Source organism: Strix uralensis, chromosome 7 (assembly GCF_047716275.1).
Source record: "Strix uralensis isolate ZFMK-TIS-50842 chromosome 7, bStrUra1, whole genome shotgun sequence".
NCBI classification, from domain to species: Eukaryota; Metazoa; Chordata; class Aves; order Strigiformes; family Strigidae; genus Strix; species Strix uralensis.
Window position 1 is genome coordinate 39,904,453 of NC_133978.1, and position 15,681 is coordinate 39,920,133.

The window sequence follows — 15,681 nt, forward strand, 5'->3', positions numbered from 1 at the left end:
CGCGAGTCATCTGAATTTACTTGATAGTTAATAAAAAGCACAGGGAAAATGAAAAGCAAATGTCTCTGTACAAATAAAGAAAAATCTAGAGCGCTGACCACCCTTAATGCTCCTTTAATGCAGATGTTTAGTAACAAGAAGTGTCAAACTGGCGTTATTTTTTCCAGTATGCTTGCTTACAAAACATGTTTCTTGTGTGTAATGTACTCTGCATCTTTGAAAGAAATTAACTGGTCATTAGTGGTGCCATTATTTGGATTTAAAAAAAAAAAAAATTACCTCATAGCTAAACCTAAAACCTGAGTATAAATATTAGCAACTGGTTGCTGCTGCTGTATGTATAAAATTTATGAACTATTGAAGTTTGTGGAAGAAGTCAGCAGTGCATCAATTAAGGTTCTGCTTCAAATGCAAAACAACCCATCCTTTACTAGAAGCAGTAATATGCCTTTATAATAGAGCTTCTTATCCCAAAGGATCCTAAAGTACTAAAAAAAAAAAAAAAAACCACAAAAAACCTGTGATGATTCACAGAAATTACTTAATCTGCTATTGAAATATAAGCACCTCCTCAAGGATGAAAAGATGCCAACTGCTTAACACAGCACATAGCAAAAAAACCCAACAGCTCGATCCTCGTACAGATCATAGGGGATCTCTAGTAACTGGATAGTTAAGACCTCCTTTTTACACCTGATTTGAAGTCATCGTTTTTACTCTCCTATTGCACACATTTCTCCCTGATGCTGAGATTTACGGAATTACCAAATTCCCACTTAATCTGAGTATTCTGTGTGTATCTCCTCTTTAAACACTGATGTACCCTCAGAGGGACTCAGAGTACAATGTAAAATGAGTAAAGGGACTTTCAATGCGGTATTTGAAATACATTTTAGATTAAAATTCTTTTGTCTATTACATAAAAAATGTGAAACTCTTCAAGAGTTAAGTGCCAGAATAGCGTATGTTTTATAAAGTCAACTCAGTGACACAAACGAGTGAATCCTTATGACTAGTCTAGATTTAGTTTTAATTTAAGAAAACATTAAGGAGAAATTATTTTCAATGGAAAACTGAATGTTTATGTTTTTTTAAAAGTAGTAGTGACATTTCCCCAAAGTTATTAAGACACACAAATGTGCATGGCGCACTGTAGACTGCAAGGTTGGACTTCTGGGTTATCAAATTAGTTTCAAAAGTCCTCGTGTAAATGTATCATTACCTGCTGGTTTTTTTTTTCATGTTTTACTTCCCTGGTCCCCGTAATTTGCCACCAAGTAACTGAAATATTCTAGAATCTGTCCAGTTTGCCTTTTTCTATCTAACTGGTCAGGTTCAGGTAGTGGTGAGTGAGCAGCAGTCATTTTAGCAGGGGAAGTTTCTATCTGAATCTGTGTGATGTAGAAGAAAGCAAAAAGAGGGAAGATTCAGGACAAAAACATTCAAATAATGGAATCTGAGATTGCTAGATACTAGATTTCAAACTAGATACGTATATACAGGCCTAGTATCTGATACGAAGGTGACCAAGGCCCTCTTTTTGGGGAAAAGAGATTATAAAATGGAAATGCTAGAGGGAAGCCTGAAGATAAAATCGAAGCGGAGCAGGGTGATCTTTTGGACTTTGTGCCCGGGGAGGGGGGGGGGGTTGGGGGGGTAAGATCAGTTTTTCCTGTGCTGTTAATACATGATGTACAAATATAGACAAATTTTTGTGGGGGGAAAAAAAATAAATTAACTACATATGAATGTCAGGAATTTTTTGTTCCAGCTGAAACCCTAAATAAGGAGTCGGTTGTGCTTTGTGGAGAATATTAGTATCCTTTACTGACTGCTTTGGGCTGTCTTTTAATTATAGTCATGTTTGCTGAGTGAAGTTATGCCTTTATTTGAGAGATGTTCTGCATACAGAGCCCCACTGGTTCACAGCTTCCAAAGATGGTGATGGTAGGGAATAGAGACATCTATCCATCCATCTGTCTGTCTAGGGGTGGAATTTTGGAATGCTTTAGTGAATAATGAAGTGCTGTCTAAGATACAAACCTGATCCATTAGCCTGCAGTTGGACAGGCATTAGCTTTAGACACAACTAAAATATGTGGTAAAAACTACAGTCAAAACCAAAACCTCTGCACTTTCATTAATGTAGAACTACTGGAAGCAAAATTTCCATAATGGTCTGGTGAATTGAGTTTACCAAAAAACTAACTACATAACACAACAGCCATTATATCCATTAGTTTTCAAATCTGCTAATGTGAGTTCATGCACTACTAAAAAATTGTAGCAAATATGAAATGTTGCATTGACAAAGATGTGAAATACTCAGTAATTATGTCTGAAAAGAGGGCACACATTTTTACCCATAAAAGGGGCTTACAAAAAGTGGTTGTTAGATCTGAAAGTCACTCATGACAAACATCTCACAGGATACCTCAGAGTTGTCCAAGTGAGTTTTCTGGCACTTGGTTATTTGACAGTAGGATCCACTAACATACAATTTATTTTCAAGTATTGGCTTGGTATTTGATTAGTGTACCTCTGACCAGTCTCAATTTTCAGATTATTTCAAATACTACTTTAATCCCATAATCTTTGGGGCTGCAGGATTGCTGGGTCTGTTTGGAATGACTTAGATGGAATTAATAGAGTCCATAACCCAGATGAAACCAGGAGTCTGGTGATATTCTACAGAAGTAGATAAATGAGGAACTATATTCTGTGATGCAGTTAATTTTAAGCATGTCTTTAATAGCCAATAAATTGATTCTTCAAAAATTGCTTGTCTCCTTTTCCCAGTTGCACAGGCCTGATTGATTTAGCTCATCTAGAGTTTTCTTTTCCCACTAGTAGCTTGGATTAATAATTTTATAGATATCTGTGATTAAGAATGACAGCAACCAAAAGAACTAGATTTTTTTAAGCCTTACTCAGATCTCAGTGTCTCCAAGGAGAACTGTATGTGCACATTTGATAAAAGAACGGTTGAGCAAACAGTTGATTGCGAGTTAAATATTTAACACGGAAGAGTTTATATAATACTTTTTTTTTTTTGGTTTAATTTGTTTTGGACAAGGTGTTGACTCCAATTCTGGCTTACTTAGGCACTAGCGTTTACAACATCATCTCCTGGGAGGCCTCGCTTAATCATTCAACCTGTACTTGAGCTCAACCTGTACTGAGCTTGCTAGTCTGCCCTCTTTCCACTGAAGTTCCTGCCAGCGTTCCTACTGATTTCCTGGGGAACAGGAGCGTGCCATGGGCACAGCCTGGATCGAGACCAGGAAACTGGAAAAGGAAATCCTGCCATAATGGATTTCCTTTCCCTGCACTACTTCTCTAATTCTGCTGCCCCTTACTCATCTCGGTAGCGCTTTCTGGAACACGAGGCAAGGCTGGCGTACATAAAACGTGCGGCTCTGAAATATGATTGAAGCTGCAGGATTTCCAGATACTTCAGGAAGCTACTGAGACGGAGTTTCTCAGTTTGCATGTGTACTGCAGAGTTTATGGCTTACTCTGTCAGGGGGCTAATAAAGGCTTTGAATTTGAATTTTAGTTGGAGATGCCAATTAAATACAGATAAGAGATTTAAACTTTTTGTCTGTAGTTACTCTAAACAAACCCTGATTGCATGAGATGATTTACTAAGCTAAATATTTAAGTAATCACAGAGCTTATTTTTCAGTTTTTGGCTTTGATTTGTTTATAAACTTCTGGCTGAATACCCTTAAGCAGTGTTCCTTTTCATTTGAATATGGAAATAAACTATTAATAATAGCAACAAAAAAGTGATGCACAGAGAAGCCTTAAGTTAGTATAAAATCTTCAGGGTAACTTATGGAAACCACCTTCTTTATTATTTCCAGTTCTCCATAGCATGTTTTATTCAATTAAATAAATCCTTCCCTTTCAGTTCTCCATTTATTGATACTGTCCAGATTTCTTCCCCTCAGTTCAGCAACACAACAGGCATTTCTAGGAAGGAGACCTAGATTTTATGTGATTCACACCTCAATTATGAGGAGCAGTAGGTTCCCAACGGTCCCATTCAAGTCTGTGTCAGCAGGTAAAGCTTAGGTACATAAGTAAATCTTTGCAGGACCTCCCCTCTTAATCCAAAACTCTGCAAAGTAACTGCACTCTAAGGTGAATTATAGGCTTGAATTTCCAGACTGATTTGTTAATGAAGGAAAAGGAGATTTGTAGCTTGCCTTATAATTTATATTTTACTTCTCTCGGTTTTATGATGCAGAAGTATACCCAAAGACTAACTGTGTTAATTAGCGGAGTGGAGTTAAACTTTCCACGTTCCAAATGCAGATGAAAGGCATAGATTTCAGTCTCTGTATTTTCAGACCAAGTGAAGGCTTTAGAGATGCAGCTGTAAACTTCTGTGCACATATTAAGAGCGCACAGGTTTTTTGTGCACATATGTAACAGCTTAAAGGAAAAATAATGCAAGGGGTTGCAAATAATTGGGCTTTACCATGCAAAGGAAGACTCCTTAGTGATCTGCAACGCCTTCAGGCTTCTGGGTATATCGAGGCTATACTTTCTCTTGAGAAATCCCTGCTGTTCTATGCCATTTTTATATGTCTAAATATTACCATAAAATTTAATAATGCATATTTGGTTTTCAAGAACTATTTGGTATCTATGTCATCTTCTAAGTGTATACATAAAATATAATGCACTTCTATCATTAAAAATAGAGATTTGAAATACACTTGGATTTAGTTCATAAAAACAAGTACAATATTAGAAGCCTATTCTGTGTCAATTCTAAATATACCATCGTGTAAACCAGTGACAGCAACCTGAGGATATTTTACATGTAATCTGAATGCTTTTCTTAATTTTGAGTTAAATAGACTGCTTCTAATATCATGTTATTTCTTTGACATTTTGACTTCGTTAATTCAGGAGTATTTTCACTCTTTTAAAAGGAATCCATCCACTTGTTAGATTAACTGACTGTGGTGTTATGATACAAACTTAAAAATCATATAGTAGTATCCTAATTATTAGTAATCAGTGTCCAGTAATCAAAATTGTACTGATAAAGATGTTGGAAAAGATGAATGATCTTAGCCAGTTATTATTAGTTGTTTGCAGAAACTTTTCCTGTGTTACAAATTTTCAGTAGTTTTAATACACAAGTTTGTGGATAAAATATGACTTTGGATAAATTCAAGGGCACAGGTATGCCCAATTTTTGTGGTGTAAAAAGTACTGATGACTATTGCTAGGAAAAACCCCCACTGTATGTATTGACATACAGAACTGATGTGGTAGACCAGTCTGTCTTCCTTTTATCAGAGTTGTTCATGTAGAATAATAGAGTTAGAAGTGCTGGTAAATGTCAAACTAGTGTTTTTTTAAAAATCTGTTTTGAAGCCCTTAGGCATTGAACTTGAGTTTCCTCTCTCTTGAACTTCCTTATTTATTCCTCAATGCTCAATTCATTCTTATTGCTGCATTTATGTATTCTGTATTTTATCAAGTAGAGGGTGAATTGCCCTAACTTTATGATCTTCCTGTTTGGAGAAGTTTTCATCACTTCAACGAATTACCCAACATTACCACCATTTGCCTAAATCGGTGCTTTTCAGCCTCTGGTCTGGAGATGATTGGAGATTTCTCACCTATGTTATTGCTGTTCATACCTGAAAAGAAAGCTCCTATGCTCCCTAATTTATAGTTTGTGAAGGGGGGTTATATTTTCACTGAAAAAAATCAAGAGGTCCTACAGACTGAAACAAAGTTTACTAACTTAGACTGATCCTTTATTTTTTTAGTTACATCCTCCTGCAAAAACCAGCTTTGGGATGCATTATTTAGAAATAATGCATTGCACTCTAAACTACAAATGTTTGGTAGGGTCGTGATGGTTCTTAGTACAATTTCAAAAAATGGATCTATTGATCATCTAGTTTCAGTGATGCCATATGACAGATTCATAATTGCCTTGAAAGTCTTCCTTTGGAATAAGCATGGTCATACGGTATTTGATTTATCTCTCTTTTTTTTTCTCCCATCCATTGGTAGCCTCTGTGAGCATAATGTATAAAAATCATAACCCAGCTAATGGCTGAGATAGACAGTAAATGCCTTTAAATGCTCTTGTGAGCTTTAAGCTTCAGAACTAAGTGGCAACAAATAATATGTATGATTTAATAAGCCTGCAGAATTTTAGATAAAACAGGAATCTATTGTAGGATAAACTATTTAAAGTCTTCCTTGCAAAACAAAACAATTTGTCTGAATGCACAAGCTGGTATTTGCTATTTTTGATAATTTTGACACGTCAGCTACGTGTTCTGAACACAAATGTTAATAATACTCAGGTTTTGTTGCTTCCTATATTGTTCCATGTATAAAATTAAAAGGAATCCATTTAACGTGATAAAATTCTGTACAGTAAGGGTTACTTTTCCCATAATACGTTTGTACAACTAATAGTAAGACTAACAGATTTGCACTTGCATTAAAAACAATATAGACCCTTGTGGTCTGAGTGAATGGCTATTAACTTCATATTGGAACAAATCTAATGCCAAAAGATACTCCCTGTCAATTCATAGTGTTGTTACAATGTCAAACATTTGCTAGGATTTAGTGTACTGGAAAAATTAACATTGCTGTTAAAAGAATTACACTTATTTTTCTTACTGTGCTATGCAGCTATTGCTACTATGAAAATCTGAGTAAAGGTTTATTAGCATTATTTTGCCATGGAAATCTGTGCAATTCTTTGTTAGTGTTACAGCTGGTACTCGCAGTATAAGGATGCTGCTGAGGATGTGTTGCTAGGAGAATCACAAATAGTTCTTCTTGTACTGTACTGTCTTCCAGGAGTCCAAAAGCCAGCGTACTTTCACTGGAAGGCTTTTTCATTTTTATGGGACTTTCTGTTAAATAATTTAGATAGCAAGCTGTTAAAAACACGAGCTCAAAGACAGTTCCTTATCTGCTCTATTGTTGAATAGTAACTTTTAATTGTTCTTAGTAAACATCAGTAGTTTCTGTGGGTGTTCGAGGTAAAAAAACAACCACCAAATGACAGGAAAAAAAAAATGGTTCTGTTCTTTAGCTTCGGCCAACATGTTTGCAGAACTGTCAGACCTCCAGAGAGGGTGCTCGGGACTGAGAACATCTCCAGACTGCAAGCGTCTACATCAGCATTTTCTTTTTCATCTTCACTTTTTGAAACGTTGGGTAGGGTCAAGAGGGAAAATGAGCGAAGCGGGTTCCACCTCCAAGCTTCAGTTTTGCTGTGCGGGTAGTGGAGAGGCACGGCAGTGTGCTTGGGTGCAGTGCCACGTACCCACAGCAGTCCGGAATGACTTTCCTCAGGTCAGGGGTTGTAAGGCCTCCCAACATTGTCAGCTCTTTCTACTTGGCTTAGGGTTCCATGCAGACGAGCCTTGAGAGGGTGTGAAGTGGTAATTTAGGTCTAAAACCTGACATCATTAGCAGGATATTAATTGGTGAATAACAGCAGACCAGGAGGTTTGTATTTGCACTCCAGCAGTGTCAGCAGTCACCAGGAAATAAAGGCCAGGTGGTTTTCACCTTCCTGAGGAGCACATTTGTGAACGGTTTCTGGTTTCAGGCAGGCTCTGGTTCTGGCTGTGCTGTAGTTGTAAATTAGCAATGTACCATTAGACATGAGTGTGCTGATGTTGGTGAAAGATGAGAGAAGCACACAAATCAGTCCAACTTCTGCTGTAGCAAAGGCTCGCACAAAAATGAGCACTGGTTACCCAAAAAGAGTGTTATTAGCAGAGCAAAAAGCTGTACTTTAACTGCTGTACTGCAAGTGAATAATAGTCCCTAATGTTGCAAAACTTACTTCATAAAAGCCAGTTCTAAGATGCTCTTAAAATAAGTAACGTGAAGTTAGAGCCAAACTCTGATGTGAGGGGGAGTTGTCTTAAATTTGAACATCGGGGCGAATGCTCCAAATCTCAACTCCCAAAGTCTCAAGTTCTCATCAAACATGAGGACTTTGGAAGAAGGGTTGGAGTTGATGGGTAGCACCGGTGCAAACAGCCCAGGTCACCAGGGAAAAAGTTTTTGGTTCAACTGTGTGGAGAATGAAGAGGGAAGCAATGAGAGCGTGCAAAGATGCTGTGGAGATGTTGAATAAATTACTTCCAGGTTTCGTGGACCTGGGACAAGGTGGAGTAAGATCTCGAAGTAAAACATTCTGGTGATTGTGTTTTAGGATGGGTTGTGATATGGATGATTAGGAAATGTATTAAAGTAATAATTAGAGATCCTCTTAAGAATTTTTTATGTTCCTTTTGTCTGTTCAAGTTATATACTCTGCTCATCTGAAGCTGCAGGATGGTGGCTGACAACTCCCCTATTATTAATCAGAATTGCTTGATAACGCTCCAGGCACCAGAACTGTCTGCTAGGCAGATAATTTGTCATGTTTCTCCTGGCTTTGTGTGTTTTTGTACTTCCGCAGTGTGAATGTTAGAGGATAACACATTGTTGTCACCAACTTGCTTAGCTCAGGACTACCTAAAATTCACAGATTCATCTTGAATTCAGCAACTTAGGCTCAGTCTACAGAATGGATCAGTGTTGTTGGTGTTACCAGGCAGTTCGGGCATAATTTCTGCTAAATTACTCTCTTCAGCATTGGGGTGTTTTATCTGTCTCTTTGTCAGCTCCTTAGAGATACTGTGTTTTATTTGCTGATGGCCTTGATACACAAAAATGTATTAAACTGATCCACAAGTTAAATTTCTGTACTTGTGGATATCTCCTCATTCATTTCTGATTGTATTTGCAGAAGAGAATAATGAATATAATATCAAAATTGACATGAACAACCAATTACTAATGATTTGAAGGACAGATTTGGGCTTGCTGTAAATTTTTTTCTTGTTCATATATAAATACTGATTTGTCTCTTCTTCCTTCTTCTCCTAAGGAGTGCAGGAAGTAACTACTAACCAGACCAGAACTTTTTCATGTTACTAACTTCAAAATACAGTCCTGAATTTACACACCTGCTGAAGTGGTTTTGTGTTGAGCATCGTAGAGCCTCTGTTTCAGTTTTTAAAAGTCATTTATATCGTGATTGGGCTCTGTAACTCACATCAGCTTTGACCTCACTGACTTGATCCAGGCAACAGCATCACAGCTCTGGCATGAGCGTTGGCTGATGTGGTTTTCCAGGCAGCACAAAGCAGACTTGTGGTGAAGTTGGGGTATTACCGATATCCAAACTACTCCATTTAAAGAGAGTTTTGGATATATCCATCTGCGCTGTGGTCACAGTGATGGGCTGTCATACCTGTGGTTTGCTTTGTGCTTCTCACTGAAATTTAACAACTCCTGTGGCTTAGGTCACTGTGGAGCTGGGGTGGAAGTATTTAAGTTGTATAGGTCTTGTAATTCTGGTCAAAGCTGGGTCTAAATACAAAATGACAATTTTTAACTAATTGGAAATTGTGCAGGATGGTTTTAGCGGTACAGCAAAGTTTTTACAGCTTTAAGTGCTACGGCTGTGACTTGTTTTGTAGGACTGCCTCTTGTATGACTGAATTACTGACTAGGTGTCTGCGTTTTTCCTGGAGGTTAAAAGAAAATGAAGAGGTGAGGAAGGGCAGGCATGAAACAAGCAGGGAAGGTGGGGAAGAGCACAGAACAAGTAAATCCTTCTTTGTTAGCTTTTGACACTTCCTCCTCACTTAGACCATATGGAATGATCTTCCTTTGCTTTTGTTTTTAAAATGGTTTAATTTTGTAACTATGTGGGCTTTATTTACAGGCATGCTCTAGCAATCACGGACAGGCAAAAATAACACAAACCACTTGCTTCTCTTCCCCGTGGATGTCATAAACATGAGTTAAGGTTGGGATTTTGCCAGTATTATTTCAGCCCAAATAATAAGGAATTCCTGTACCAGGTATAAAATGGAAGTAAAAGCAAATACAGATAGAGGAAAAAATCTTTGGATGGTGCAGACTGCAGAAAAAAAAAGTTAATGGTCTCTCTGGAGATGGGCAGAAGACTTCAGCTTTGCATCCAAAGGAGCAGGATGTCCAAGTAGAAATCAATATGGGAAAAGTATTCTTCAGCACACAAAGCTGATGCTGAAAAAGGACCATACAGCTGAGGCAGACAGCACCTATAGGAAAAAAAGTTTGCAGAGGGCTTCCACAAGGCTAATTTTCCGTTAAGCCAGTCAGTGTGCCAGGCCATATGCTGTTTCTGCAGATCTTGTTAAACCAGGTACAAAAGTCACATGCTTACGTGTTCTTTGGTCCACAGCATAACTGCATTTTTAGCCTGTTTAATGGAACTCTGCTGTTAGATGAGGATTCCAAACCAAACTGGTAGCGTTCCTGCAGGAAAAGCCAGCGCAGTGAAGAGTTTAGACTGTTGTAGTCCTCTAGTGAAATGCCCCTTCTTGTGTGTCGCTGGCCCATAACTCCGGTCTGCCCTCCAGAACAGTAAGTACTGGACTATGGGTCAATACTTTGGTTGGTTTTGCTGCTTAGTATTCAAATACTATTATTTTACTAGTTGTAGTTTCTTGCACTGAAAAGTAATACTAAGGTCTCATTTAAAATATTAGAAATTTCCATGTAATTTGGCTGCACTTAGCCATACAATTGAATTTGTAACATGTACATGAGTACATTTTGGGCAGTATTTCAGTGGTTACAAATGACTACTCCAGTCTGTCTTTTTTAGTTGCTGCAGCCTCAGATATATCTGGTTGTAACTACACAACTTTTGTGACATATTTAAGCACACTTTTTTTCATATGGACTGAGTCTGAGACCAGATGAGCAGCGATGTGCAGAGACTGGGGAATCTGACAGGTGGTAGAGCTCCAGCACTTCCCCACAAAAATCTCTCATAATGATAGATTTAAGAAGTTCAGATCTGCATCCAAATATCAAAGGACTTGGAGGCCTTCAGTCCCAAGGCTTTTAAATCCCTCTCTGTTTAATTCAGACTGTGAAAATGGCCCTCACTCTTCTACACTCCTCTACTGAAATCAGTGGATTTGGCTGGAAAAACTATTACTGGAGTGAATTTAGGCCTGGTGTCTTTCTGCCATTGAAGGGAAAAAAACAGGCAAAGAGGAGGACACCAAGAGTTGCTGTTTGATCACTGAATTGCTATTTTTATAACCAATTATCTTTGCCTATGAGACTTGAGCTTACATGTATAACTGAAAAGCAGGTGAATTTTAAGGCACAGATCACCGTGACGCTGTGCTGTGCAAATGTATAAACAAGTTGAACTATTTCTGAGAGTATTAAGGGGTCAGCAGAGAGGCTGTTTTCTGCCTGAATGTAGTAAAATTGTATTAAATAGATGTCAAAATAGGGCTGTGCCACTAAAATAAGAGGATGCCCTGATCACATTCTGTGTGGTCAATAATAATAATTTAAAACTGAATGTCAATACCTAGCGAGTCGTACCTGTGTCTGGTCATAGGTTATACAGTATTTCCTAAGCAGAATAAAACCAAGTGCTGATCTTCAGGTGGCTAAATACGGGACTCCCCCTTACTTTGCCACTCTGAGACTTTTTTTTTTCTCCTTAAAATATGCTCGTGATCTCATTTCCTTAAAGCCTATTTAATTTGTAAACTGATTAATAATATAAGGGAGTATTGTGCTATAAAACAGATTTGTTGCTTAGATGTTTTTTAGTATCTTACACAAATTTTCAGCAGTTCTTTATAAACAGTGGCTGTCAAAGCAGAATATAAGACCTTTTTAATAGTTAGCTTAAACGTGAATTTTTTATGTTCTCAAATATTCTAGATTTACTGTAATTTCCTCAAGTATGCATGAATTATGTCACTACACATCCTCAGTTCTCCCTGTCCGAGATGACTATGGTTGGGTAGGGGACTGCCTTGAGATGTAACAGCTCCGTAGCTTTGTGAAGGTATCCTTACATTTAAGCACAGATTTTTTGGCAAGCTGATAGGTTTCCCTGGCTTTCACTACCACATCGGTCACTGCAAAGGACTGGTATGGCTAAGTTTGCTTTTAAATTCTCCAGAACAGCAGAAACAAACCAGCAGTGTTAATATCTCGTTGTCATTTGTACAATCTGTTGTTGAGTTTGGATTTCCAAGTAACGGAACGGTGGGTTGTGGTGACCAATAGTGTTCGGTCCCCGGTAGTGCATGTCAGGAAGACGACGCACGCTCTGTCAGTCGGCACTTGGGCAGGCTCTTGGGCTTCTTAGCCATATTTTCCTTCTGTATGTTAACCTCCAATGAACTTAGCTACTCTTTTTTCCTTTTTTTTTTTTCTTCCCTCCAGTTTAATTATATATGCTGTACATCTCATGCAAAAATGCTTCTGTCAGTGAAATAGTTAACTGGGGAAAAAAAAATGCAGCGATGATCTTAGAAGCTACTTGTTTGTGAGCTTAATTAGCAGAAGGGCGCATTGAATGTTAAGTGCTGTCCCTCTTGATAAGTAACTAATACTTTCTTTTGTGGTGCTGTTACCCAGCTGTTTTTTTAAGTGTCAATCTGGGGGAAAGGCACTGATTTCATTCAAGATTAGAATTATTTTGAGCTTCTTGTTAAAAATACACATCGTTAATAATTATGGAGTCCTAAAGAACACATATTTTTCATCAAGGACATCATGACGTCCTTAGCAAACATAAAAAAAAAAAAGCTTATTTAGTATCAGCCTTCCCCAGTGAGCTCATTCTGTGAAGGCAGTACGCTTTAAATGCAACAGCACCTTAAACTCTGAGGCAGTAATTTTATTTTACAACTGCTCAGTATGAGTATTTGGATTAGCAATATACATTATGTATTTCCATTGAAATCAATGACTAAATGCCATTATTGTATAGAATAATATATACCCCCAGATGATAAATTAGCAATATCTGAGCACTGAGATATTTTCAGCTGAGCTGCTCATATGCATTTATAAAGCTAGGAAAAAAATCCAGCTTTTAACTTAGAACTGTTGTTTGTACTTGAAGAGAACAGTATTATTGTAGTAAAGAAAGGCAGGCAGGAGCAGACTGGTAGAGCACCAAGAGGCTTCACACCAAAAGTAAGGAAATACGTTACTCTCCATGCTTGTCGTATTTTTACTATAGGTATGTTTGCTTCAAATTTTACATTAAATTATTCTAAGTACATGGCTAGGACAGTTACATGTCATGTGATTTATTTTTTTTTTCTTTTTAACTAGTAGTTTTTCATCTAGCAGCTAGATTTTAACCTTGATACATGCAGCATTCCTGACGACACTGTAAATATGAACAGTAATCACGATGAAACGCTTAAGCGGAGGGAATAAATCCCAGTTTGTTAGACATGACCTGTTACTGTTTTGTCTTTTGTTACTGCTTTCCAGCATTCGGCAGAAAAATAATGATTCTCGGAAGCTGGAAAAACAGGTCTTCCCAAACTTCCCGACCATAGAGCCTAATGAGTTAAATTTTCTACTGTGATGTTAGTGAGGGATTTTAGCTGCTTAGACATACAAGGTCAAATGCAACTGCTCCCTTACCTATTCTGAGTCGTGGCAGCCAGGGGGGCACACAGCTCCTGTGGGACAGAGCCCTCGGGAGATGGTGACATAAGCAGAGCACATCTTCTTTGCTTTCAGCATGACAAGATGTCCCTCTTTTGCTAGGGCTGGCCGCCCCCCCACCTCCCACAAACAGAGCCCGGCTAACTGCAGTCCTGCATCCCCCTCGCTGCTGTAACTCTGGGGTAAACACGGCATTAAGTGGGGACGTTGAGGTCACAGGAGAGGGTTTTTACTAGCAGTAGGAAGGCAAGATGGAAAGGCAGAGCGGGAAGCTTTGGATGCCGTGCAAGATGCAAGGTCCAGGACTGTGACTTCGGTGCTGGATCCTTGCTACCTGCTGTCCCATTCGCCTACTGCATTTTCACGGCATCTCCAATTTAAACGTGTTTGATGATGGTGAGAGGGGACTGGGAGAGCAGAGCGGTGTATTAAATCGGGAGAACCACTGATAACATTGATAATAACGGTTCCCAGCACAGCAGCAGCTTCAGCCCCTGGTGAGGATTTTTGGTTTTTAATGAAGTGCTATGCTGCAAGTTACCGGATGAACATGTCCGATGTTCCTCCACGGCCGCGGCGCACGGACACCTCATTAGGGCTGTGTTTGGACTTCCCAGCGCTGAAGTTAATAAGCAGCGGTACTTCCCAGCAATCAATCAGCAGAAAAACTAAAGCACTTTGTGCATCTTCCACAAATCCTCCAGCTACACCTCTCCCTTACCAGGTAGCCTGAGAAAGAAATGCTGGCATCTTTCTAGAAGAAAGTAGCGGGTTTGGAGGTGTACAGTGATATTCTCTCCTTTATCTGTCATGAAAGTTATTGAATGCAATAGCTGTTCCCAGGCAGGCAGATACACCATTGCATAACGCTCCCGCTGGCGCCCAGCGCGATGCTTTATGCTCATCCCTACGAAGTTTTCCTCAGGAAAAAACAGGGAACGGGGTATTTTTAGGTCTTGCTCGCTCAAGGAGAGGGGGGCGAGGCAGTCCCTCGGCCGCGGGGCGGGGGAGAGCCGCGGGCAGGCTGAGGGCTCTGAGGGCAGCGGCGGGCTTACCTTAACGCTTCCTCAGGCAGAAGTGGCGGTCTGGGCGCTCCCCTCGCGCTGCATCTCCCTCCCTCCCTCCGCCGGGGCGAGCTGGCCGTCAGGAGATCCGCGCCGGTCGCGCATCTGCCGCCCGCCGGAGCCGCGCTGTCCGCCCCGGAGCCGCCACACCGCCGCTTCTCCTGCCGCCGCCGCCGGGCGCTCAGCTGCGGCCGCCCGAGCGCTCGCTAGAGGCAGCCGCCGCCGCACGCTCCCCCGCTGCCCTCATCGGCTGCGGCGCCCGGCTCGGGAGGGGAGGCGGGGGAGGCGGCTGCGGGGGGGGTGTGTGTGTGAGGGTGGGGGGGGGTGTCCTCTCGGCCCGGTCCCCGCGGCGGAGCAGTGTGTGAGGGGTGGGGGGAACTTGTTGAGCGGGACCGGCGGGTGGCCCCGAGCCGGGCGGGAGCGGGCTGAGGCGGCGGGGCGGGCGGGGGGGAGGAGCCGGGGGCCGGGCCGCGCGGGGCGGGGGGGGGCGGCTGAGGGGCGCAGCGCGGGAAGCGTGAGGGGAGGGCGGCCGGGCCGGCCGGTGCGCGCAGAGGGAGGGGGGAAACGGGGCATCGGCGATGAGGCTGCCTTACTGAAAACCCGCCCAATTCGGCAAGGATAGATTTATTTGAAAGCGATCCACGTTGCTGAGCACCCTGGTTTTCCAGTTGCGCGACTTAAACCAGAAACACTGGAGCAGATGCAGAGTGGGTGATGCTGGTGCGTTTGGGATTCCACCGAAGTGCCTGTTTAAAGCTATATAGCTGCCTTTTACGTGGTGGAAGAAGTGTTTAACGTACAGAATGAGTAGATGCTCCCGTTTGCTTTTAAACATTGAATAAAGTGGACGCGAGTTAAAAGTGGTTTGACAAAGCAGCCAGGGTTGACAAACACCGTCATGTTCTTCAAACTTAAATCCTATCTTTCCTCCTCTTCTCTCAAAACCACTTCAATGTTTCATAGAGCTCTTTCAGAGATGTTTTTCAGAAAAAAAAAAAAAAAAAGAAATTGAGTCATGTGTATTTGATCAGACCCATCTGACAGACAG

General features: G+C 40.5%; 2 protein-coding genes across 5 annotated transcripts in view; one reads left to right on the top strand and one right to left on the bottom strand.

The window, feature by feature from the left end:
• Window positions 1-14,788, bottom strand: part of INSYN2A (inhibitory synaptic factor 2A) — a 49,734-nt gene extending 34,946 nt beyond the window's left edge. Inside the window, exon 1 of the mRNA XM_074875536.1 lies at window positions 14,625-14,788. The gene's annotated coding sequence lies outside the window, so the exon portion shown is untranslated. The remainder of the gene's footprint in view (window positions 1-14,624) is intronic.
• Window positions 1-15,681, top strand: part of DOCK1 (dedicator of cytokinesis 1) — a 312,454-nt gene that overhangs the window by 138,508 nt on the left and 158,265 nt on the right. The gene's annotated exons all lie outside the window — the stretch shown is intronic.